This window comes from Corvus brachyrhynchos, unplaced genomic scaffold, assembly GCF_000691975.1.
Source record: "Corvus brachyrhynchos isolate BGI_N302 unplaced genomic scaffold, ASM69197v1 scaffold1, whole genome shotgun sequence".
Taxonomy (NCBI): domain Eukaryota; kingdom Metazoa; phylum Chordata; class Aves; order Passeriformes; family Corvidae; genus Corvus; species Corvus brachyrhynchos.
Window position 1 is genome coordinate 6,241,219 of NW_008237222.1, and position 24,707 is coordinate 6,265,925.

The window sequence follows — 24,707 nt, forward strand, 5'->3', positions numbered from 1 at the left end:
ACCATGTTGTTGAGTGGATAAATTGAGTGCACCCCCTGGTTCCATTTGTAGGAGCTCAAGATGAGAGCACTGAGTCACTTGCTCTTACCAAAAGTGACTTTCTAACTCGAGTGTGGATCAGAAACTAAGAAGAACGGTGACATTTTACAAAGTAGGGCTACGCAAAACTGTGGGAGATTCTGCCTCATGTAAGGCCAAGGGGAAAAGAAGATTGGGACTGCATTTTTAATACTGTTTGGGAATCCAGGGTCCCAAGACAGGCGATGCACATCCTTGTGAGCACGAGGGAACAGTGAGGAGAGTGCGTGACCCTGTGTCACCGTTTCCCTGCTGGAGATGGTGACAACATGTTCACAGCAGGAACACAGTCCCTGTTCCCAGGGTGGGGAGAGGCAATGGGGACCTGAGGAACCAAACAAACACCACTTTTACTTCTGAATAGCAAATGCATCTCTCTATTTGCATACACTGAACATCTGAGGATTAACTGGAAAAGGATAAATGTGGGAGTTTGGTATTGGAATTAGGGTTTAGAGAAATCTGACTAAACAAGTAGTGTATAGGGCTTGACATAAAATAGGCATGGCAATGAAACTGATAAGGGAAACACCCTCGGGAATCCTAGAATAGAAATCCTCATTGATCTCTTCTGGCACTGAGAAGTAAAAATGCAGGTCTACATATGGACAAGCACTCTGTGAGGGAAAAAATTACACTCAGGTGATAATCCCAAATCAAAAGGAGTTCAGAAGAAAGAGAAGTGCCTAAGTCTGTTTGTTTATAACTGAACTTTACAATCATGGATGTTTTTCCCTGAGGACGTGACTGTATTGATAATTCCAAAAATTAATAGGAAAAAAAAACCAACCCAGAAGAACATATACACTAAGTTATCAATAAATTGTTTTTCTTGCCATGCAAAAGAAGGAAAAGACTGGCCAAAAAATCTTGATTAATTCTGTAGCATCCTAAGGTATTGCTCTGTGTCAGAAATGTAAATATTTTCCTCAAAGGAAAGTATTTTTTTAATCACTCCAAAGGTTAGTGGTACTGATTTACCACTAACAATTTATTTATTATTTATTAACTGTTTATTAATATTATAAAAATCTAGTCTGTTTTCTTACATTAGTTTTCTTTTCTCACTTCACCTACATTGGATTGCAAAATTTGGCCCAGCAAACCATCTTTTCAACACATTTGACCCTCAATAATAAGAATATTGATTTTGTTTTAGGGAACCTGGCCTGGCATTTAAGTCTACAGTATCTGATTCCCTTCTCTGACACAAAACTTATGTATGAAAATGAGGGCTTAATTTTTTGGGGCTCATTTTCCTTTTTGTAAAATATGATTTTTGGGAAGAGAGTTCCCCAGCTTCATCCTCCTAATAACTGGAATTCTTCTTCTAGTTTACAGGATGGATGTGATTGTGGCAAGTTTTCACATAGTATCCTTATCTAAATATCTCTACAAAATTAAATAGTTATTTTCCTCTCATGGTAGTTAGTTCCTGGATGCCTTACAGACTGCAATTGTCTCCTCTTTCAGTCTGTTTTACTGTGCAAGACAAGAATTCCAGCCTTCTGTCATGAGAAAATGCTCCTCTGATCACCTCCATAAGCCCCTCCATGCCTCTCTTTTGATGTGAGCTCTTGTGTGCAGTATCCAGATGGGATTTCTCTCTGTTTTGTATAAGAAGTTCCAGTAAGAAATTTTGAAGAAATATTTGTCCCCTCAAAAATAAGGGAATCTTTCTGAGCCTGTTCACTTATAAAAATACATAGGACAGGGACATGTGCTTGTGGTATCCCAGCACCATGTTTGTCACTCTGTCCTTTACCCCCAGCACACAAGGAAAGTCCAGCTGAACAGTCAGCATTTCTTGGGGCACACCCTGTCTAAGTAAAATACAAAATCAAACAATATGGAAAAAACCAAAACAAAACAAAAAACCCAAAACCAAGCCAAAAATGTGTGTGAGTTGCTGTATAGCTATTGTTTAATAAGAGTGTTAAGCAAGAAAATGCTTGAAACCACTTTGTGGGTTGAGCATAGGACACCTTCTTTGTATTGCTCTCCCCTCTGCCCTTGTTCACCTGTCCATATTCTGCAGCTGCTGGCTGCAGGAACACGCTCAGCAGAGGCAAAACTAGACCACCCTAGGTTCCTAGGGCTGGAAGGAGCAGCCCTTCATGGCATCCTGGCAGTCACAAGGGCCAGCACAAAAGGAGTGGGGCAGTATTTGGTAGTTCTGGTCTGGAGCAAACTCTAGTCCCCAAGAGACAGGCATGACCCCCCTTGCTGCTGGAGTGATATGGGGCTGGGATAAAGGGGAAATGTTAAGGACAGAAGCTGTCAGATGGGGGGTTTACATGTGGCTGATACTTCTGGGATTTAACTGAGGATGGCCTCTATTTACAAAATGCAACAGCTATAACTGTTTCATTGGAAGACTGTCTAGTGATAGCTGCTTTGATCTACTTATTTTCTAAAGTTTATTTTCCACTTACAGTTTGTGAACTGATCTGGTTTAGACTTCAAGATGCTAGCATTATGTCTCCAGACTGAAGCATTTTGTTGTGTCACTCCTTGTTTCTAGTGCCAAGATCACAGTCAGAAGGGAGTCACCCATGAAGATTTGTGCATGCAGCTAAGCAAACTTTCATGGATAAAGTCCTAAACAAAAAAGGTCAGTTGTACATATGTAGTTTTGTATATGTGTAGTTTTCTGACTTACGAGGAAAATTCTTTGTGAATTAATGCAAAAAGAAATGTTTTGTTTGCTTTTTTTTAAGAGTTATTTGTGGAGAATACTGTATAGGAATAAGGTTTTTCCTAAAGTTGTCTAGAAACAAGCTGGATCCAAACACACTTAAACTTGAAAAAAAAGTGAGACGAATGAGGTGAGGCTCTGGGATATCTAGTCTTTTGGTTTCCTCTTAACTTTAGGGGTTGGCAAAACTTCCTTTTTTCAGAAGATTTTAAGCAGAGCTCCAACCTGGCTGCTAAAAGTTACCAGTCTTTTAACATGCCTCTGTACATCTCATTTCTGTTGGAACTCTCCTCTTTTTGACTGTGTTTGTATCTAAGCAGTGGGTTAGTACTTTGTGGCTTTAGTACTTTGCAGGATCTTCTGCTAATAGTCTGCAAATGCCTGTGAATACCTCAAATTTTCAAAGAAGCTCGTTGGGTTGCAATTTTGCTGCTTGGAAAGGAAGGCTCAGGTGCATATCAAGAGGTTTCTGCCTTGTGACTGTTTCAGACTCGCTGGTGTCTTTCCTTGATCTATATAACCATCTCACAAAAGCAATATTGAGAATACGTGTGGCTCAAATTCCTTCATTTTCTTACTATCAAGAATGAATACATTTTTCTTGTCCCTTATGTTCCTTATTATGATCTGACCCAAAAGGTTCCCATGGGGTTTGGATCAGCCCTGGTGGTGTTTTAGGACTAAGCGTGTTCTGACCCATAGGGCTAATGGAATTAACCTGGGAAAGGTTTTAGTCTGCTTTAAAGTCCCTGGTTTAAGAATACTTCTTCTAGCAGGGAGGAAACTGGAGTTGCCTGATTTTTTAGGAGAGCTTTATTACGATTAGCCTCAATCCTAATCAGATTGCTCTTCAGTACTTAGCTGCATCTTTGTGCTAGCATTGAATAAACATAAACCCCCACTTGGAAACACAGAACAGTATTTTGCTTTCTGGATTCTACTCTAGGTGAAGTTTCTGGGTGTCTTGCACTCGCAAGTATCTAATACCAGCAACACTGTATCACAAGATGAATGTCCCTGACCACAGGTAGAGCAAAACTGCACTTTGTCCTTGAATATGAAAATTACTCTCCTGTGGCAGGAGCTTACATAAATAATGTTTCTTGATTCTCTTTTCATGCCATCAACACTTTCTTCTTCCACTAACAGAATAAAGGTCAGAAAAAAGGGATACTAAACTGCAGTTGTGAATACAAACAACTCTAACTTTATTTCTGTGACTTCCTCTTTTGCAGAAACCTCTACCCACAAAGTCAAAATTGAGACCAAAATCTCTTAGAAAAGAGCAACTCAACAAAAGAGCAAAAGACTTAAGTCTTGGCCCATTGTTCATCTCTTTTCCAGGCCAAGCAATTCTTTGCCACTGAATTATTTACTGAGGAGGAGAATCAGCTTTATTCATCAGAGGAGCATTAGAATCCAACAGGACTGTGAATACATATTTAAAATGTTTACTAGTGTGTTTGAGGATATTCATTTAAAGCCTTTAGAGACTAGGTTGTTCATTACAACTTCAAATGAGGTTTGCCCTAACTTTTTTAACTTTCCAGATGCTTGTCTTGGCTTTTTGTTCTGCCCTGAGTGCGTGGCTTTTTGTTTTGTGCTGAAGGTACCAGAAGCAAGATGTTTTCTGTGACATGAGATTACTTTATGTGGACATGGTGTGTGATATTTTAGGCTTGAATTTGTCCATGTTGGATGATGGTGGGTGGGGGTGGGGGGGAGTTCCACTGCATTCCACTGATGGGGGAGGAAATTCCAATGCTCTCTCTGCTTAAGGCTGCAGTGTTGTGATTGCAGTGGCTTTGGAATATTACCCTACTGTGATTGAGAAGCATTTAATAGCACTACACTGGATGTTTTGCTCATTAAATCCCTCTCATAGATATTCCACTCCTGATGCAATCAGAGATAAACAGTGCTAATTCTTCCTCAAAGCTATTAGTATTTAAAAATCTTACACTTCGAACAGTTCTTTCACATTTCCTCAAGATTTTCGGAGTCTTCTTTTGGATTACTTCTCAGAATGGAACACAATGAAATATTTTTAAGCTTTCTGGAGAAGCTCTGGAGGCAGGATTTATTAATAGTGAAAATTCATTACTGATGCTGTTGTTCTCAACTGATAAGAGGTTTTATGCTTCTGTATGTTTTATTTTTACTTTTTAAGAGGTGGCATAGCTCACAACTGCTCATTATCAAAAATCTTTCTCTGGCTCCTGAGCTGGCAGAAGACTGAATCCTCTGTGTTTATGGTTAACAGCTGAATCTCCTGACCCGTGCCTATTAACTAAGATCTGTTTGTATCAGCTAAGGCAAAACAATTTATGTAGTCTGCTATTCACACACTTCTCTTGAGGCTGCTTCTGATTGTCCAGAACTGACTTCTCTTTTGATGGCATGCATCTTGATACCAATGTTTCACAGAAGTACCTCCATCCCCTCTGATTATGCCTCTGCCATTTACTTCCTTATGCCCCAGTACAGTACTCCATGATCCAGCACTTCCAGTAGCTTGTGATATGACTGGGATTAGGGGTATTATGATTTTGCTGGGGTGGAAATAGATGGGTTTTGTTATTGCTGTGATGGTGGGCAGAGCTTCCTTTCCAGGAAAACTTCCAGATCCCTTTCAGAGCCTTTCTGAACTGCTGACCTTAATTTTACATTCTTAACATGCATTTGGAGCACCTGTGGCTAAAGGGATGCTTTTAGAGATTAGGTGGTGCAGACCTAACCCTTCCTGGTGGTCAGAAACTTTAAGTGGCATCTTAAAGACTCCAGCCTATGGGGCTCAGGGCTCACCCTGAAGTGGTAGGGATTAAGGCATTTGTGTGAAACATTCTCTGTGTAAAAGGATAACAGAGTCCTCAAACATATTGATGTTAAATCTTTTGTTTTACATTGGCAATCCTAGGTATATAATGGCATTTCAGTACAAATTGCTTGTTGCATTTAAGTACAGTAAGTAAACCCCACATAAAACTCAATGTTCTGAATACAAAGCATTTTAAATCAGTGTTTCTAAAACAGCAACTCCCAGTGCTCCAACAGCTGTGTGATCTGAGCAGGCTTCACCTTCCTATAACCTGCAAAGAATGAGAGTGTGCACAGAGACCTGATCCTTCTCAAATCCACCTCTGTCTCATCTGGAACAGAAAAAACCAGCATAAAGTGTAATAATATTACAGGGGCATAAGCCAAAGCCTGGTCTTCCCTTCTGATTTCTTTTTCCACAAATAACATTAGTTGTCCTCTTGTTCCTAAATTGCCTTCAAAATACACTTTCCTCTAGTGAGAAGCACAGAACCCTTTTAGAAAGCAATGCCAGCAAACAATGTGCTGCCTGATTTTCATTAAAGATACACTTTGATGAAACTCCTCACCTTAAACCAAACCTTTTCTGTCCTGGGTCAGCTGGAAGTATGTACTCGATGATTGCAGTCGCTAAAACACAACCTGCTGTGACATGATCACCACACCTCACTGTCTAGTTTGTGATGGGATATTACTTGTTAAAAGGAAATGTTCTGTTGTGCTCCAAAATGGATAATGGGTTATGGGCCAACCCGTAGAAAATTTCTTTGAGAAAGACCTTGTTAGAGTAGCTGAACTGTCAATAAGGAGAGTGATGGTGGGGTTTGTTATCTATATGGACTACTTTTATTCCAGCTCCTTGTTCTGTCTTGATGTTTGCTAGTTTGCTACCTGTCTAACATTAAAGTATTTTATCTGAGAACCATTGGGTTAGTTGGAATCCAGAGGTTTCTGTGCTCCTCCTCTGCTGTGGTGAGGGGATAAGACATCCCTTAGTAATTACCTTTGAAATTGCAAAAGACCAAAGCCTTTACCTCTCATTAGTGTCCCGATCTGTTTTGATTTATTTTTCTCACCTTGTCTAGATTTAATTAGAATTTTAAAGAAAATGCAGCTTTATGGCTATAATAATCATTCAGGAATAATTTCTGAACCTTGCCATGAGTTTTGCTGCTCCTTACTGATGCGCAGCTCATTCCAAACTGCTGCAGTAAGTCTCCTCTTCCTTGGGCGAACAATTATCTCTCAGAACGTTTTCACGCCGGGTGTGTGTAGCAGCCAGAAGAGCTGCGTTAAGTGCATAGCGACGAGAAGTTCCCCGCCTTTGTAGGCTCCTCAGAGCCCGGAGGCCGCGCTCATTGGCAATTCTGATGGGCACTGCGAGCCCAGCGGGGACCGGCAGCCCACGCCGGGAGCGGCAGCCCGAGCGTTCAAGGAGCCGGCGCTGCGGAGCTGCTCTCTCTGCTTGTTGAGCTGACACGACACAAGTTATTACCATATAAATGAGATAAGGTCTTAGATAATTGCAGACTGAAAGTAAAACTGAACTGCTTGTGGCTGGAAATTTTAAGTGTACCCTTCTATCTCCAATTTTTAAAACAGTTTTTAAAGACTCTTTTACTTTTTTTCCTTCCACCCATTAGCAGAATCTATAAAATGACATAAAGAGCCCTTATGTTGTCCAGTTGTGGCTATTTTGGACCTGGAACTTTTCTGGTGCCTTTCCTTTCTCCTTTGCTGGTTATTACGAAACCTGTATGCAGAGGTAATAAAATTGCTTTGAGAGGAATATGAATGCGAATCCCTTTGACCAAAATAATCCAGTGCAGTCACTTTACTCCTTTTTCTCTAAGAAAAAATAAAAGGAAATATCTTTGGCTGAGTCTTTCTCTGTCCTTACTTGATCTGGCCATGCCAGCGGTTTGGTGGCTCAGTTTAGAAGATACTTTTGTCTGCGGGCTAGTATCTTTGTTTTCTGTTCCCAGGCATCTGACTGCGTTGTAGAGTAACTGAGTAAAAAGTGATATTCTACTACAATAATCTCTGTGTTAATCTTCTCCCTCCAGAGTAGGGCATAAAACCCCAAGGAAAGGAAGGAAATGTTTTCATGTGTCTCACCAAGGCATGGTATAATCTTAAGGATCCCTTTTAGTAGCCAAAAGTGTTTCTTCAATTGGCGATCATCAAACAGCCTGTTCTTACAAGGGAGAAACAGCTGGAGAGACAGCCAAAGAAATAGCACCAAATGTCTTATTTGTTGTGGGGATCAAAATCACAGGTCAAGGTCAGGCCTTGCACGCTTAGTTTGGATAAAATCCAGTCTTTCAAAGAAGTCTAGGATGATCACTGTGTGCTTACACCCAGGAAACATGCCTGGAGCAGGGCATAGGGCCTGTGCTGGATGAGTTGGTGGAGGCTCAGCTGCTGATCCAAAGGGCACGTGCCCTCAGCACTCAGGAGTGGAGTCTTTGTCTCTGCTAATAACAATGCTAAAAACCTGTGTGCCTGATAGTACATACTACATCCAAAGGGACGCAGTCTTGCATCTTCTGTCTCTGCTGGACTGAGTATATTCTGGATAAAAGCAGGCACAGGAGGGCTTTTCTGCCCACCAGACCTGTGGTCCTGCTGCTGGAGGCAACTGCCATTCCTCTTGCAAAAGTGTCTTTGCCCAGAAGTTAGTTATTGAAATTTTTTCTTCCCATTTCTGCAACTGTGTCTTTGTTCCCGAACCTGTGTCCTTGGATGATTTGAAGGCTTCCAATTTCTAGCCTTAAGACATTCATGGGCAGTTTATAACCATTTGACTAAATCAGGTAGATGACACAAAATCATAGTTACAGAAATGCTTTTATGCTATTAACATTTGAAAATTCTATGCATTGAATAATTGCATATTGAAAGTAAATAACCAATTTAAGCTCAGTCTGAATGCCAGTCCATCTTGGGGTACAAAATAAAACTTTTCCAGAAGATTGCCTGAACAGTCTTTCTTTAAATAGCATCTTTCTTGATTTCTAATGCTACTGGTTCAAAATTGCTGCTTGCTCTTGCTACCCAATTTCACAACATCACTTCAGTCTGATGCCTTTCCTGCACCAAGGGGATTGCTAGGGGACTCATTTACTTTTTTTGTGACTTTGCAGAACAGCTAGGGGAATAACAATCCCAAAGAAAAAGATAATTCTACAGTTTGGTCACCTAAGGTACCTACAGTATTACAAACTTTAATACAAATAGATTCTTAAACTTGAAGAAGCCATTTTTGAAAGACAGGTGGGGGACGTTTCAAAGAGAACTGGCTCCATGTGAAGAATAAGGAATATGTCCCACAGTGCAGCTTGAAACACACAGCTCTGCCAACATCTGAATCATCCTGTGGGTGTGATGATGTCCAGAGGATATTGAAACATAGACAGAAAGAAGAAAAGTCAAACAATAGAGAAGGAAAGAAAAATGAACACTAAGATTAATATTTCAGCAGTCTATTTAAAACCATGTTATTACAGCGCTTGAGGCATTAAATTTGCTGGTCTGACTAGTGTGGGAAATAATTTTATTTTAAACATTGTACAGTCTTGGAGAACTTGCAGAAGTTTTCAACCAAAGTAATGCATTATGCATCTGAATTGGACAGAAAAAAGTGTAAATCCTACATATAATAAAAATTGATGGAAGCATAAAAATGCCTAGAATTTAAAAATAAATTATGAAGAGCATCCAAGGAGATTAAATCATGTAAAGAAAGAACAGTAGAAACAAAGCAAACTTTACAAAAAAGAACAACTGGGAATTTCATCACATGATTGCACGAAGGTATTTAGCATAAACTTTTCCCACTGGCTGAAGTTAATCCACAAGGTAAAAGCTAAATCATCAACTTGCAGGAAACCAGAAACAGAGCCAGTGTCTTGGTAATTCCAGCCCTCACTGTTACAGATGAACAGCAAGGTATATATTGTGGCTTCCAAAGTGGGCCGTGAATGCTGATGTCCTCTGCACCAGATTGCCTGCTGTGGGAGAGAAGAGGCTGCTGGAGGGGTGAGCTACTCCCAGTAGAAACAGATTTCCCATCTTTCTTATTCCCAGTGCGAGAGGACATAGGAGTGGCAATTATTAAAATGCATGCTGATCCACCTTTTCAAAAAGCTTATTTATACTGCAGTGAGGGTGGGGGCAGAGATCCGATGTATTCGTTAAACATGGGGAATAAATGGTGTTAGAAACATCCTCTTGCAGGTGCTACAAACTGGTTCTTAGTGCTGAACAAAAAGGAGTTTATCTCCATCTTCTTTAAGATTTAATATTTGAAAACAGTACAATTTCACTTCTCTAGGCTCCTTTAGATGCTGTGAGATTAAGTATAGTCCTTTATGGTTTATTATGTGACTCCACAACAGAAAAGCTTCATTCCTTCCCTTTTCCCTCCCTCCTCCTCTTTCCTTAAACTGCCAAGAGAAGCTGTTGCCTGGGTTCTGTGTGTCTGGGCAAGCTTTCTCAAGGAGAGCTGGAAACAGAGTCATAGTCTCAGTTGTGATGTGATATAATGAGGTGTCTTCAGGTTTTCCAATTGCCAGTGGCTTTGCTGGCCAGATGGCCCATTTGAAACCATCTCATCTGAGTTAGAGCTCCTTGCTGTCAGCACTTGCTTTCTGCCTGAACTTCCAAATACAGCCCTAGAGTGATATCCAACCTTTAATTTCTGAACACAGTATAGTTATTATTCACCTTGCAGTTTATTCTCTGACACAGGGTTTTTTTTTTTACAGTGTCTGAATCTTTTTTGAGCCTTCCTTAAGGAATTATTCAAAGCTTTTTTCTAATCTTAAATTTTTTTTTTAGTTTCTTTCTTTATCAGGGAACTTTGTTTCACAAATTTGTTAAGATCTGATTGTGGAACAAAACATTAGCAGTCATAACCACTCTGGTAGTGAAGTCTTTGTAGCCTACTTAAAAGCAAGCTGTAAGTGGAGACTGTTTGGGTTGAAAACCCCTGTGTTCACTTCATTAATGAGTGCCTGAAGTGTCACTCTGAACAGGACTTCCTTCAGTGCCATGGTGGATCAGGTTGTCCTGTGTTTGATCAGCCCATGTAAAGCCAAAGGAGGTTTGCAATCGTGATGGGTTGGTTTGTGGCTGGGACATCTCTCCTCCATGATCCCCACGATCCCTGCTGCCTCAGCCATGGGGGAGCTCCTTCCCTCCCCACATACCTGAGTCTCCTCTTGGGAGGAGCCACAATGATTCCAAGGACAGCTGACAGTATCTCCTCACTTAACAGTAAGGCATGAAGAAGGCATGAACCCAAAAACCAGGACAGGAGGATAAACCTATCTCATGCTGAAGCTATGGCTTAAGGTCAATAATCAGTGTTTTCCATGTGCTGAATGTCTTTTGTTAGAACAGAACATGCAAATACACTGGTATTTGGATTATACCAGTGCCTAATTGTGGAAACCCCAGTCAGTTTGTTTCACTTTGTTCTCTGACTTTGAGATTTTATTTGCTTTCATGAAATGAAATGAAATCTTGTGATTTCAATGAGTATCAATTTGGCAAAATTTGGTCCATTTCACAGCAGTTCATGTCATCCCATGCCATTTTACTGTTTTCACTTCGTTTCAGAATTTTTTCTTTTTAGCATTTCATTTCATCAATTTCTTCCCCTGTCTCTTCATTTCACTTCGTTCTCTGATTTTGGGATTTCAATGAGTATCATTTTGGCAGGGTTAGGTCCATTTCACTGCAAAGAAACAACACCTCACTGCCCCAACATTGCTCCCTCCACACCTTTCTTCTTGGCACCACCCATGTGCTGGGCAGCTCAGCAAAAGGATGCTTTTACTGCTCCGCTTTGAGTTAGGCTTGAAAAAACCACAAATCCCAGAGCTCCAGGGACATTGCAACTACAAAAGGCATGCCAAGGGGAGCATGGTGCTCCCCCAGCATTGCTCCCTCCACACCTTTCTGCTGGGTACCACCCTTGTGTTTGGCACCTCAGCAAAAGGCTGCAGTATACATAGATCTCCCTTTCCTATCCTTAGCCATCTTTTTGCCTAACTGGTGCTATTTGCTTTAATGATCCAAAGATTTGGGACAGTGTGTATGTCTGGAAAACACCAGCATGTGGCCTTTGACCATTCCTCTGATGTTACCTGCAGAAACTGCAGCTAGGATTATGATATCAGAGACTGTAGAGTGTGAGAGGTTAGAGGTAATCTTGGCACTTGCAAAGAAATCTACATTGCACTTTAAACTCAGGCAGGAATCCCCTTTTGCCAGCCCTTATGCAACCTCTGTTTTCACCTGAAAAGCTCCAGATCTAAAAATAACAGAGAGGACAATGTCAGTGTGGGATTACATAGTGATTTTAATATTAAAAATGCATCCAGGGTGATTTTGAGCATTTCTGAAAATGCCTGACATGTACCATCCAAAATGCCTGTTTGCCCTTTTGCAAGTTGGAATTCCTCCTGTGGTAGATCATTGGGCTGAATACCCAGGGGCCTGGGTTAAAGCTCAAGCGGGAAAGACGTCAGACAATGAAAATGCCAAAGCAGGTTTGCTGAGTGGAAAGTTATCTCTACACATAGGGATTGTAAGGTTTTACAAAGCCAGTAATAGATGGACCATCACAAATGCTTATCAATATGCCTTCTTGGTCCATGTACACAAATGCCCACGGGTTTAGTGTGTGGAATCTGGGTCTCTAACCCTGCTCTGGGAGGTTTATTTTACCACACTGAGTATTTTCTGTGCTATGTTCACTTCAATGTTTCAGGGCAGAAAATCATCCAGGATACTTTTTCCCTAGTTTATGAACCTTTTTGCCTTCAAGTGTTGATAATTTATAAAAGGAGGTTTGAGTGGAACTTGTGAAAAAATGGGAAATGTTTTGCCAGAGGTTGCAGGGCTAGACTGTTCCAAGTCCCAAACATAATTTGTCACAGGGAACAAGCACATATCATGTATGTTTACAGTAGGATTAAATCTAAAACAAATGCACTGAAATTAGATAACATAAAAATAATGAAAATGTCTTCTTTCCCAAAATTCTACAAATATATCTGATGTTTATATTGTGGTTCTGTATTTTAGCAAATAAGAAAAATCTTGTAAAGTATTTGGATCATGAAAGACTGCTTAAAAATACTAGGTTACTATAAATTTATGTATCAATAAATACTTATGCTTTTAAAAGACCTTGAAAGCTATTGTTGGCTATGAAAACATTAGTTGCTGTCCAGAAGAACAATATTGGAAGCACTGATTCAGTAAAATGTGCAACATAAACCCCTCAGAGTAATAAACCATGTAATAAAACCTGCCCATGCTGTAATTGTTTAAAAGGTGCCTTCAAACCTGAGGCTGAGACCATATAGTTAGAATAATGACTGAAGGTGTGAGAAATTTATGCTGGGTCCTTTCCTTGCCTGTGGATTTTCCATGTGACCAATGGTCTGTCTCCATGTAGCTCATCTTCCCGAATGCTGGCTCGGAGTTCCAGCTGAACTGCTGCTTCCTGAGGTTACCATCTGTCAACCAAGTGTGTGCAGGTTTTTTACTCCACACTTGCATGAGGTTAATAGTATCAGCTTCAATTAAAAAGATCAGACTTCATGTATTTTTTATTTTGCATGTGTGACAAGTGCTGACAGTGCACACAGCTTCGCTGGCAAACAGGACTCTGTCAAGTAGTGATAGATTGATTGGGTCCCAAAATGGGGATAATATTCCTTTCTCTCTTCGTACTGAAGAGAAGAGCCACGTTGTACTGGAGATAAGTGTTTTTGGGTGGTTCTGGATAAAGGTTTATTTTCCTATTAAAGTAGTACTTAGTCATGTGAAATGTTTTCTAGCTTGAGTTCAGCTTGCTATTAGTCACTGCTCTGTGCAGTTGACTGGATTTCTGCCTGTGGCCACATCTCCCTGACCAGAGGCAAAACATGCCGTGATGGTGGCAGGCAAAGCTCTCCCTCAGCTCTGTCTTTGCAGGGATATTCCCACTGAACGTCCAGCCTTCACTCTCTGCTGGTTGGACTGCACATGAGACAGCAAGTTACTGAAGAGGAATTACTATGAAAGGGAGACTCAGGATTAAATTGCATCTGTACCTGCAGGGGAAAAATATTTCCATTGACAGAGATGTAGCTGGGTTTGATCAGACGAAAAAACCTTCCAACAACTCAAACACTCTTACCTTGTCACAGCTTATTCATTGACTGGCAAAGATGTGTTAAAACATTTGGTATATTCTTTCTCCAGCTGTGGATGATATCTAAAAAAATTTAAAATCCTATTTGTCTCAACATCTTCCCCAAACAGTTATTGCCATTAAAATTTCCAGGGCATTTGCAATAATTAAAAATAGCATAGGAGTTCACTTACATATATTATAAATTAATTTGTGGCCAGTGAGAATCAGCTAAGCAGATTCTGTTGTGCAACATGAACAAAAGTTTTTAATCTCCACTTCAGGACCTTGTAGATGTAGATTAAGGCTGTGTTGATTCTTTGACTTTTTTTGTGTATTTCTGACTCATTGTCACTTAAAGCTGTCTGATAGAAAAGCAAATCTTGGCACCTGTTAAACATAAGCATTAGCAAACTGGATTGCCATCACAAGAAATAGTCCAATTTCTCCTGATAATCTCTGCTGAGACAGACATGGCAATGGTAAGAAGGCTTCTACCAGTTGTGCAAGCATTCCGTGAGAGTGTTAGAGCTCAGGCAAAATTACTGACCTCAACAACAACAGATTTATCAGTCTTGTGTCACATCTGTGTGTGAGAGTGAAGTAGGAGGTTGCTTTAGGCTTGCCTAGTAGAAGGATGTTTTTCGGGAGCCTGTACCTGAGACACCTTCCAGGTCCTTACTCTGATGTGAGAGCTGTGCTGGTGAGTTTCACTGAAGAGTCTGGGTTTGTTAATTCCTCCCTCCATTTGGACAGCATGCTGTATGCTGTCCTCCTTTCACATGTGTGGAGGAAGGCTATGAAAGCAAGCAGTACAAGGTCTCAGAGCCCTGTTCAAACCTGAGGATTCAGGCTAAAAGCAAGAGAAATATTCCCTCTGTCAGGTCCCCCTGTGGCAGAGGAGCCTGTGTGGGAGATGGTCTAAGGGAGGTGATGGAGAAGGGATAAGGGAAGACAGGGAGTGTGTGGCAGGCTGGAAATGTGCATTTTAGGTATGCTGTTTTATTGTGCTTGAGAAGCAACTCTGCAGTGAGCTATGGAGTGAGGAGCTGGTGAACATGTGAAGTCTAGACTAGGTGAGCTCACATGGTGTGAGGTCAGCTGTTATTTAAACATACAGCAGTAGTGGCCTTTATCAGGAAAAATAGTTAGAACCTTAAAAGAGTTGGAGACAGGAGGCTTTCTGCAGAGATCTTTTGTTGTGGAGGCCCTTCAGCAATTTCTTCCATTCCTTAGGGCTGTACTGCTTTTGGTGCCAGAGCAGAGGCTGCTGGTGAGCCAGGAATGGCTCCTGGGGCTGAATTGGCTCCTCTCACCAGGCTGGTGGCCATCCACTTTGGGCATCACCACCCTGCAAGACTCAGCAATCTAAAACTATGAGTTCAGTGTTATTTTAAGAGGGGTTATGAAAATAAAAAATTGAGTTAAGTTGGTGGATCTATTAAAATTAACTATTGAGGTGAAAAGGTTGTGAAATTAACATAGTTTGAGAAGGAAATATTGTATTTAATTTTGTTTATGTACACTGCTAGTGGTACTTTTTTTTAATAGTGATTGGCAAGCTAAATTACTTATCTTTTTAAAGTGGGATTTCTGGATAGAGGTTTCAGCCAGTGTTTTAGAAGCAAACAAACTTCTGATTTATCCCCAGACAAGTGTCAGTGGAAGGACTACATGTGGCTGAATAAGGGGAATGTAAACAGAGAAACACATATGAATTTGTAGGGCATTTTGCTGCAAGTAAGTTTTCGTTGATGGCAATGAGATTAAAGTGAAGCAATCCTCCTTAATTTTTTTTTTAAACTAAGTAAAAATGTAGCCAGTAGGGAACTGTTGTGTTTTGCTGGACACTTCCCTTTCCCTTGAATACTGAAACCAAGAACCCCCCGACTGTTTACAGGTGAATTTCACTGTCCTTCAGGAAACCCAGCTTTGTGAGCCAAGAAATAGCACTCTAGTGTTGCTGGTGGTCTTGTTAGCTGGTTACAAATTTCAGCAGAGAGTTAGTGTGACAGTGGGTCAACTTGCAGGAAGCAGGTCAGGGATGCTCAGCACTCTGTCTGCAGAACCGTGTTTCAGAGAGAAGAGCACAGAAAGCAAGAGGGATGAGAAGTCTTACTGAGAATCTCTGCACTGGTTCGTGCTCACATCGTGAACTGTGTGCTATGGGTGAAACTGGGAGAGGCCGGAGGCATCTGCATTCATCCACCTGTCAGTGAAATAAGAGTGGAGCTCTGAAAATGCAGCAGGCACCTATGCAATCTCCTTCATCCCTGCTTGGAGATTATAGATTTATTTTTTTGAAAGAGTCTTTGTCAGGTTTAAGAACTACGTGAATGCAAACACAGGCAGCAATTTAGGATCCTGAATATCCTCTTTATGGCAGAAAATTGCTGCAACATTTGTTGCACAAAAAACAGGGGACATACAGCAAGAATCAAGCACCAACCTTTTGTCTGGATCACACCCTGTCTTCTTCCAAAACACTTTTAAGGTGTAGAGAACTGGAGAAAGGGAAAGCATCAGTCTTGACCCAATACCCTTTTCTGAATTTCCACTATTGTCTAGTGCTTTACCCAGAAATGAATCATAGCTTCCTTGAGGCTCTTCCACTCGAGTGAACTGGTAGTATTAGGACTGATATGATGTAAAGGACCAGGCAATTGGCACTGAGTCAGGGCATTTCCTCACAAAAGCTGCCATGATCCCATCTGCTGTCATGGAATACCACTTATTTTCTTTGGATACACTTTTGGGCAAGATGAAATATAAGCAGGTATAGCTTTAGATGGTTTAAATTTAAAAAAAACTGATTAAAGACCTACTTTCACTTGCTCTGCTGGTAGCCTAAGACATTATTTTTCCATAAGACAAGCTCTGGGCAAAAACTGTCTGTGATTGTGACTCAAAATCTGAAGACTAAACAATTACTTCAGTAAAGATTTCAATGTGGCATTTGACACACCACAAATTGCCTGGCATATATAATCCTATTAACTGGAGTGGAGAGATGAGATCCTTTTATGCTTAGAATCAACAAACACTGCTCACTAAACACTGCTTATCTCAGACACTAAATAGGCACCGAGGACTGAGGCTGCTGGTTGGCTACCTGACTCACCAGAGCAAACACAGATAATACCACATGTTCTGAAAATACCAGAAAGAAATCATGCTGGCTGCTTTTTCCAAAATATCTCTAAAACCTCTTTGTTTGTTTTTCCTTGCATAACTTTTGGCTTGCTTGCTTTTACTTAATTCTCATTAAAATTTCCTTCATGTTGCAGTATTAGCAACCTTATGCCACTTGCTAAATTCATGCCAAAACTACTACTTCCATGTTTTCCATCTCTTAAGTGAAATGGAAACCCTGCTTAGGGATGAGCTCTGACACTACAGAAAATATTATTTCTGTAAAAAAGTGCTGTAGTAAACAAACAGCAACACATTTACAACATCAAGCTTACAGAATGTGGGGAATAACAACTGAGAGTGTGCCTTGCAATCTTTCTTCAGTGCCACTGTGCACATTTGCTGTGATGCAGTCTTCAATTAATTGTGTGTTCACATAGTCCTTTTCTCAAAACATGGTAATATGCATTTAATAAGGATTTTCATGCATAATCTCCTAGGGATTTCAAAGTGATAGGGTTTTTTTAACTGCATGTTTACCTTCCATTTTTTCTAAGGACTTAACTGGCACCAGTGCAAAGCTGTTTGTATCTGGATAGGCCCTAGAAGGAGATGGCAACTCTCTCCTTCAGTTGTTGATTCTGATTGTATCTCACTTCTATAGCAATGGGATGCATTTTTTTTTTTCAATTTTTCCCTGCCTTCATAAAATTTCTCATCTTGTTGTTTTACAATTGCTATTTTCAGGTTTCAGAAGTTGAAATGAACCATTGGACTCATTTTTATCAATGTGTTCCTGTGAAGAGCAAGCACTTGTTCAAGTCAATCAGCTAGTGTTGCCTGTTCTACTTTTAGAGAATGCTGAACCCAATAAATCAAAGCAAAGCAAATACTGTAAATAATTTAAGTGATACACGTGGCTTTTATATTAGTGGCAGACAGTACCTACATCACTAGGAAATATATTGAGAATCATAAACCCATAATTCAGTCTGGAAGGAACCTCCAGAGGTCATCCACTTCAATACAACCCTCACTTCAAAAGAGGTGTGACTAGGTAAGGCTGTCCAGAGTTATGTCCAGTCACCATCCTGAGTGCAGTGAAGCCTGTGGTTTGCCCCAGAACATCTGGGACATCCCAGATTTGCTGCAGTGTTACCAGTGACTGTTTGCTTTAATGGCGTAAACAGGATTCCTGGACGAGCTTCTGAATAGACAGAGGAATTAAACTCAGTTAAATGTAAGAAAAACTACACTGCAGTTTGTTCTTGGAGAAAAAGGCAGGAATAAACCCTGAACAAACTAAAATGGTGAGGAGGTAAAACAGGGGGGCGTTGATAGATACTCTGAGTTCTCAAGCGCTGAGCTGGCAGAATGTGAAAGTTAACTCCGTAGGTTACAAATTTTTGCCAAGGAATTTCAAATCCTTCCTGGAAAACTTGCCTTTAAGCTGCTACAGCGAGCTGTGGGCATTTATTCTGGAGAGAACCCACAGTGTTTCTAATGCATTTTGTTGCATGTGGTGTGCATCTGCCGTGGTGTGATGTAATGTAACATGGCATGTGGTGTTATAAATAGAATGATGAGATCTTGCAAAAACCTGCCTGGCAGGCAAACTTGCTGTCTTTCCTTTTGAAAGGCTTCCTGAGCTCTCCACTACGCCTCTCTCTTTTGTTAAAAGGTACCTTCCACCCACAGCACCCTCCTGCTCAGGTTCCTGGGGAGAAGTTGGGATGGAATGGCTTTTTCTCCCAAATTCCTTTTGCTTGTCAGCAACACAGCAAAGACTACATGGGGGCAGTGTCTTGCTGCTCTCAGTTCCTGTCTCTCCTTTCATCTGTGTCTATGCATTTCTAATTTGCTCGGTGCTGTGGGCAAGATGCTAATTTTAGCAACCTTGTGTAATTACTCTGAAGTCACTGGGGTTAATGCATGTGCTCAGTATAGCTACAATCAGAATCTGGCCTTATGTTGTCTTAATATTTTTAGCTGCCTTTCTTTTTTTTTTTTTTTTCTCCCCAATGCCAGTAAATTAAATCTTTGTGGCTTTAGTAGTAACACTAATGTTAGAATAATATTCAGACATGACTTAAAATAGGCCAGGGAGTGAGAGTTACCAACAGGACAACATTCTCTGATCTTTCTGGCAGGGATGCTGGTCTGCAATTTTATGGTCCCCAGCTTGCTCTGTGCTCTTTGGAAGAGTGATGGGTTACTATATTTATACCAATCTGCTAAGAATATTGCTTTACCAGCATTTATTTCTAGAACTCTTTGGGTTTCCAGGCAGGCTTCTCCTCTGACTGTCTAAGCAAGAATATTTTGTTTTAGCAGCATCTTGTGTAAGAGTTGAAGGTCATATCAGTTGCCTGATAATAGCCATTAGTCCAAAGCCTCAGCTGTAAAACTGAACTTATCAGGACTCCCTCTTCTTATACGTTTCATGTTCCAGTGTGTGATAAAATACACAGAAAGAGATTTAAAATGTATTTTTCACTAGCAAATTTTAGGGTTTTTGTCTTTACTTTTCTTATAGACTGAAATGATATTTCTGAAACTCTATTGATAGAAACATTAGATATTAGGAAATTTTTTTTCACAGAAAGGGTTGTCAAGCATTGGAACAGGCAGCCCATGGAAGTGGTGGAATCACCCTTCCTGGAAGTGTTCAAAAGAAGTGTGGATCTGGCACCTGAGCCGTGGTTTAATGGTGAACATGGTGATGGTATTGGGTTGGCGGTTGGACTTGGTGATCTTAAAGGTCTTTTCCAACTTTAATGATTTATATTCAAGCATATAAATACTTTGACATGGTGTGATTTCCTGTTGCAAAGCTTGTTGCTTCTGTTGAGTAAAATCCAAGCACCCTGTGATACCACTTCCCAAAATTTTAAATGGTTTTAAGACACCAGTTGTCAAGTCCATACATGAAGACAGCATTTTGGTGGCATTCACTCTCCTTTGGCTGAGCCACACTGGAGAAGCGTGCATGCAGAAATGACCGAGATGTTTCACAAGGGAGATGTGGCATCAGACTTGGTGTAGTTCCTGAAGGGTGAGGAGAAGCAGTCAAGTGTAGCAGATAAATAATTGGTTTGTTTAATCACTTCCCATTGATTGTCCGTCCATACATAAGAAAACATTAACCAGGGAAAATGTTAGCGCATGAATGCTGCATTGAGTTGAAACTCATTGTGTCTGGCTCAGTAATCTAGGCAAAAACAAAACACATTCAGCCTAAAGCATGATAGCTCTTGTTAAATTTCACAACTCATGAAACATTTGAAATGCTATAGTGTTGCAAATTAAAAGCATGTTTATATGCATGATTGGAGGCATTATCAGGGGATAGTTTTTAGTAAAGTCTTTCTTTTTTCTTTCCATTTAATCTTTCCAGCTATGCTCTAACATCCTTTACTAAACTTTGTCTTGTGTGGTATCACCCTGCCTCTAGTTCTGTGCATCTCACATCCCCATTTGCATCTGGAGTGTTATTTGCTTTCTAATTACTTTGAGGGCTGTTCTTTGCATCCAAATTTATTCTCCTCCAGTTCCAAAGATTTATTTCTATCTGCAGTACAGAAAAGAATTCAGACTAAGCAATGCAAGAAAATGCTGCTCCTCTTTTCATCACAGAATATTTTTCTTCTAGATCTAAATATGTGCTGCTCATCAGAAACAAATGGATCTTGTGTCGGCTGCAATCCAAAGCACGTAGAACAAATTCTGGACTTTTGCAGTTATTTAATTGATGGCCAGGAACTGTGATAACTGCAGGGTTTTTGATACTACTTAAGGAGCAGGACAAAATGCTCCGGTACAGTAGAATGGACTTGAAACACTTTTGGTCTCAAATTTCCCTCATTTGAAATGAAAATACCTGATAAACCACAGAAATACTGAAAGAAGATGCAGTTGCTTATAAAACCTGTGAAACCTCTTTCAGTCACCATGGTATCTTGTCTTTAATTGCTGATGGATAAGTATGAAGGGTGGGCTGAATGAGCTAAGTGGATGCTGTGGGATTTTTGAATCCTCAATGTTTATTTAAACTGCATTTTAAATGTGTAACTGTATTGAAGCCAGGATTCAGCAATGCGACAGAATCTGAAATCAAGCATTGCTTTAATAGCCTCCTGGTGTTAAGGGATACTTTCTAGAGTAATTTGAATAAGTTTTGTGAAATTACTCAAGGCTTATTTTTGTTAAATGCCTTGTAGTGGGGCATACAGATCAGCAGAAATTCTTAATAGAAAGGTGAGGAAAAACTAGTTGCCCTCTTCTCTCCTTGGACTGAATCCACTGGCAGAAGGTGTCTGAAATGTCTCAATGTGTCTCCAAGTTCTCGTATGTTCTTCACTCCACCACCACTTGCTCTTAACCACACAAGAAATTGGTACTGGAAAGAAAAGAAGAAGCGTTCACAGATGGTGCAATGCTTTTTATCAGCCAGCTATCTAGTGAAATACTGTTTAAAACAAATCATAATGGAACAGCATTTGCACCTTTTTAAACAGAACAAATAACAACAACTAAAAACCAAAACCCACCACACAAACTTTTCTGAGATTTTTTTCTTCCACGACACTCATGAGGGATTCCCTTTTACTGAAAACCTAAGATTAGGAACTTAACAACACTGGTTTTTTTGTGGTAAAGAGCAAGCTGTTCCTTATGCTACGTTTTCCCATATCTAACAGTGTCTGGCTGCAGCATGAGCCCTCCTTTCCTGCACTGAAGTGGCTCAATAGCCCTTTCATAAGTGCTGAAGAACTGTGGATAAATACAGGAAAGGCATTAAAACCAAATGGTATGGCTGTGTTTTCAGACTCTTCAATGCATTTTTCCTACATGAAAAACAACTACATAGTCAAGAAAAGTCAACGAGGAAACTCGAGGACACTGATATGTAGCAGCTATCTCACAGTTTTGCCTCTGAGCTGCTACAATAGTCAAAAGTCCTGATCCGCAAATAAATGCATTATGGAATGTGGGGTAGTGGACCACAAGGCAAGAAATACATTGTGCTTTGGTCAACACAGTGACAGCAACAGTGGTGAATGCTGCAGGGACTCAGTATAACCATGTTTCAGTGATGCTTTTTGAGCTGTAAAACCTGACTGGCTGCCTGTGTTTGTTTGACTCTGTAGTCTTTGGGTGTGCCTTTTCTTCTTTCTCTATTAGTAAAGCTTAAAAAAAGAAAGCAAGGGGGAAAAAAATTCCTTACGTGACCATGCAGTGAAAGTTAAGGACACATAGCACACCTCACTGCATCAAAGGTGGCCAGCATCCTTAAAGTAAGTGGTGGAACAAAGGGGTTTCCATTTGTTAAAACACATTGCACTAGTGCAATGAAATTTATTCCTCATGAAGCTTGTTTGAGAACTGCATTCTGGAGTTTGTGTGCAACTCCTTCACAGTTGTCTTTGAGCTTAACAGTCTTCCAGAGCAGCTGAATTAAGTGCCCGGTAGACTTTCCTTTGCCCAAATACTTTGAGTATTGGAACAGCTGAGATATGAACTTATGCATTTTTCTGTCTGTAACCAGCAAGATGAACTGAAGGGGAGCCTGCCTCTGCTCCAACCTACTCTGTACTTGCCAAGCTTTTCCCTGGTGGAAGTCAGTCTCCAAGTATCTTTGCACAACTTTTATAACCAGAGAAGCTATGTTTGAAATAACCTTAAAGTTGGGAAAATCTCAAGATTATTGTGTGAAATTGAATAAAACATAAATTGCTTTCTATTTTTAATACTCAAATGAATTTCTAATGCTTGTTACTAGATGAGGAGTTAGTTTATTATCCTACAGATTCTTGATGGAAATAATTAGCTTCTCTCACCACCAAGACTCAATGCAATAAACTACTCTTGAGAGAGATCCTGCCAAAGATACATGTTTAAAAGCATTCTCTCTGTGAGTAATTGTTTTCCATATTATCTGGAGACAGAAACAGATTTACATACCAGAAACAATTGCTGTCTGCTAAAATTGGCCACTTTCACAAAAGCCAATTACTTTTTCCCCTGTTTTCTACCTAAGAGTTCAATTTTGATATGGAAAATATCTTGCATTACAATGATATGGGGTCAAACTTATCAGAATGTGTTTTCTGGTCATTCATCATTCTACTGTGTGGGTCTTGACTTCCTGCACTCTTTCTCAGTCAGAACATGTGTTGCCTATTTATTTTTTAAGGCTTTGTGTTGGTTTTATTTTGGTTTGGTTGGGCATTGGGGTTATCTGTTTGTTTGTTACAGTCATAATACCAAATTTGGATGAAAGATCTTTAATCTTCTGTGCTTTCCATTTTTGAATAAGTCCTCCTGTGTCTGGAAATTCCCCTTAGGGCTGGTTGTTCTGGGATGTTGTTGTGCTAGAGGAAGGAGGCTGATCCTCTGGATGATAGTGCCTGCTCCTGTTTTTTTTAATGGACCAATTCTTGTGCTCATGAGCAGTAGTGCTGGTACTGTGGTCCCTGTGGTCTCCTCAACCCCTTTGTTGTTTTTAGGTATGGGAGAATGAACAGAGATCTTGGCTGTTCAGTGAATATCATACATGTTTTGTTCAAAAAGAGATCATATTAACACTGGGCTAAATGAAAAGTTTCTTTTGTATGCCTAAACCCCTAAGAAGTATAGGGCCTTTGTTTTGGTCTGCACATATGTAAGCTTTGAATAGAATGGTTAATGACCTACCACTGTTTGGAATTACAAATTCAAGTAAAACAGAAGCTCAAAGGACTTATTTTTAAAAAATCATAAAATATCTGGATTTTGAAGGGACCCACAAGAATCACACCGTGTGTCTGAGCATTGTTCAAATTCTTCTTGAACTTTGTCAGGCTTGGTGCTGTGACCATTTCCTTGGGAAGCCTGTTCCAGTGCCCAACCACCCTCTGGGTGAAGATCCTTTTCCTGATACCCAACCTAAACCTCCCCTGACGCAGCTTCAGGCCATTCCCTCAGTCCTGTCACTGGTCACCAGAGAGAAGAGAGCAGTGCCTGCCCCTCCTCTTCCCCTCACAGAAAGTTGTAACTGCAGTGAGGTCTCCCCTCAGTACCCTCTTCTCCAGGCTGAACTGACCAAGTGACCTCAGCTGCTCCTCATACGGGTTCCCCTCATGGCCCTTCAATGTCCTCATTGCCCCCCTTTGGACACTCTCTAATAGTTTAATGTCTTTTTTATATTGTGGCACCCAAAAACTGCCTCCAGCACTCAAGGTGAGGCTGCCCAGTGCAGAGCAGAGTGGGACAATCCCTTCCCTTGCCCAGCTGGTGATGCTGTGCCTGATGCCCCAGGACACGGTTCTTCATCTATTATGTATGAGTACAATTCCAAACACAAACAAGTTTCCAGGCTTCATTCACAAGAGAACAAGGAGTGGTTAAAACCAGTAGAAAAGGAGTACACAGTTCATTTATGTTCTTAAACTCTAGACGAACCCATCTTGACAATCCCAGCAGAGGAAAAATGAAAAATTAACTTCAAGGATGGGGATAGGTGAATGAAGCACGATATAAAGTTGTTAAAATAGCTTTATCAAGAACAAGCTAGTCTGTTAAGGAAGACTTCTGCTCCTGTTGACAGATGCAATCCTTAAAAAAATTTAAAAAGACACAGAAGCCCATAAATGTAAGTGCCAGATAATGATTTGCAGTTTTTGTGGTCATCTTTTTCTGTTCTCAGTAAATATTTTTCTCCTGAAATGATTGTCATGGCAGTTAATAATTTAAAGTTATTATATAGCTAAGGGCTTTCTCAAGGCTGATGTTACACTAGGCAATGCA

The 24,707-nt window shown here is 40.3% G+C and overlaps 1 protein-coding gene across 8 annotated transcripts in view; it reads left to right on the forward strand.

Moving 5' to 3' along the window:
- The first annotated feature begins 2,606 nt into the window (after positions 1 to 2,606).
- Positions 2,607 to 24,707, forward strand: part of CUNH14orf132 (chromosome unknown C14orf132 homolog) — a 234,467-nt gene continuing 212,366 nt past the window's right edge. For all 8 annotated transcript variants that reach the window (XR_001860238.1, XR_001860239.1, XR_001860231.1 and 5 more), the window contains exon 1: positions 2,607 to 2,692. The gene's annotated coding sequence lies outside the window, so the exon portion shown is untranslated. The remainder of the gene's footprint in view (positions 2,693 to 24,707) is intronic.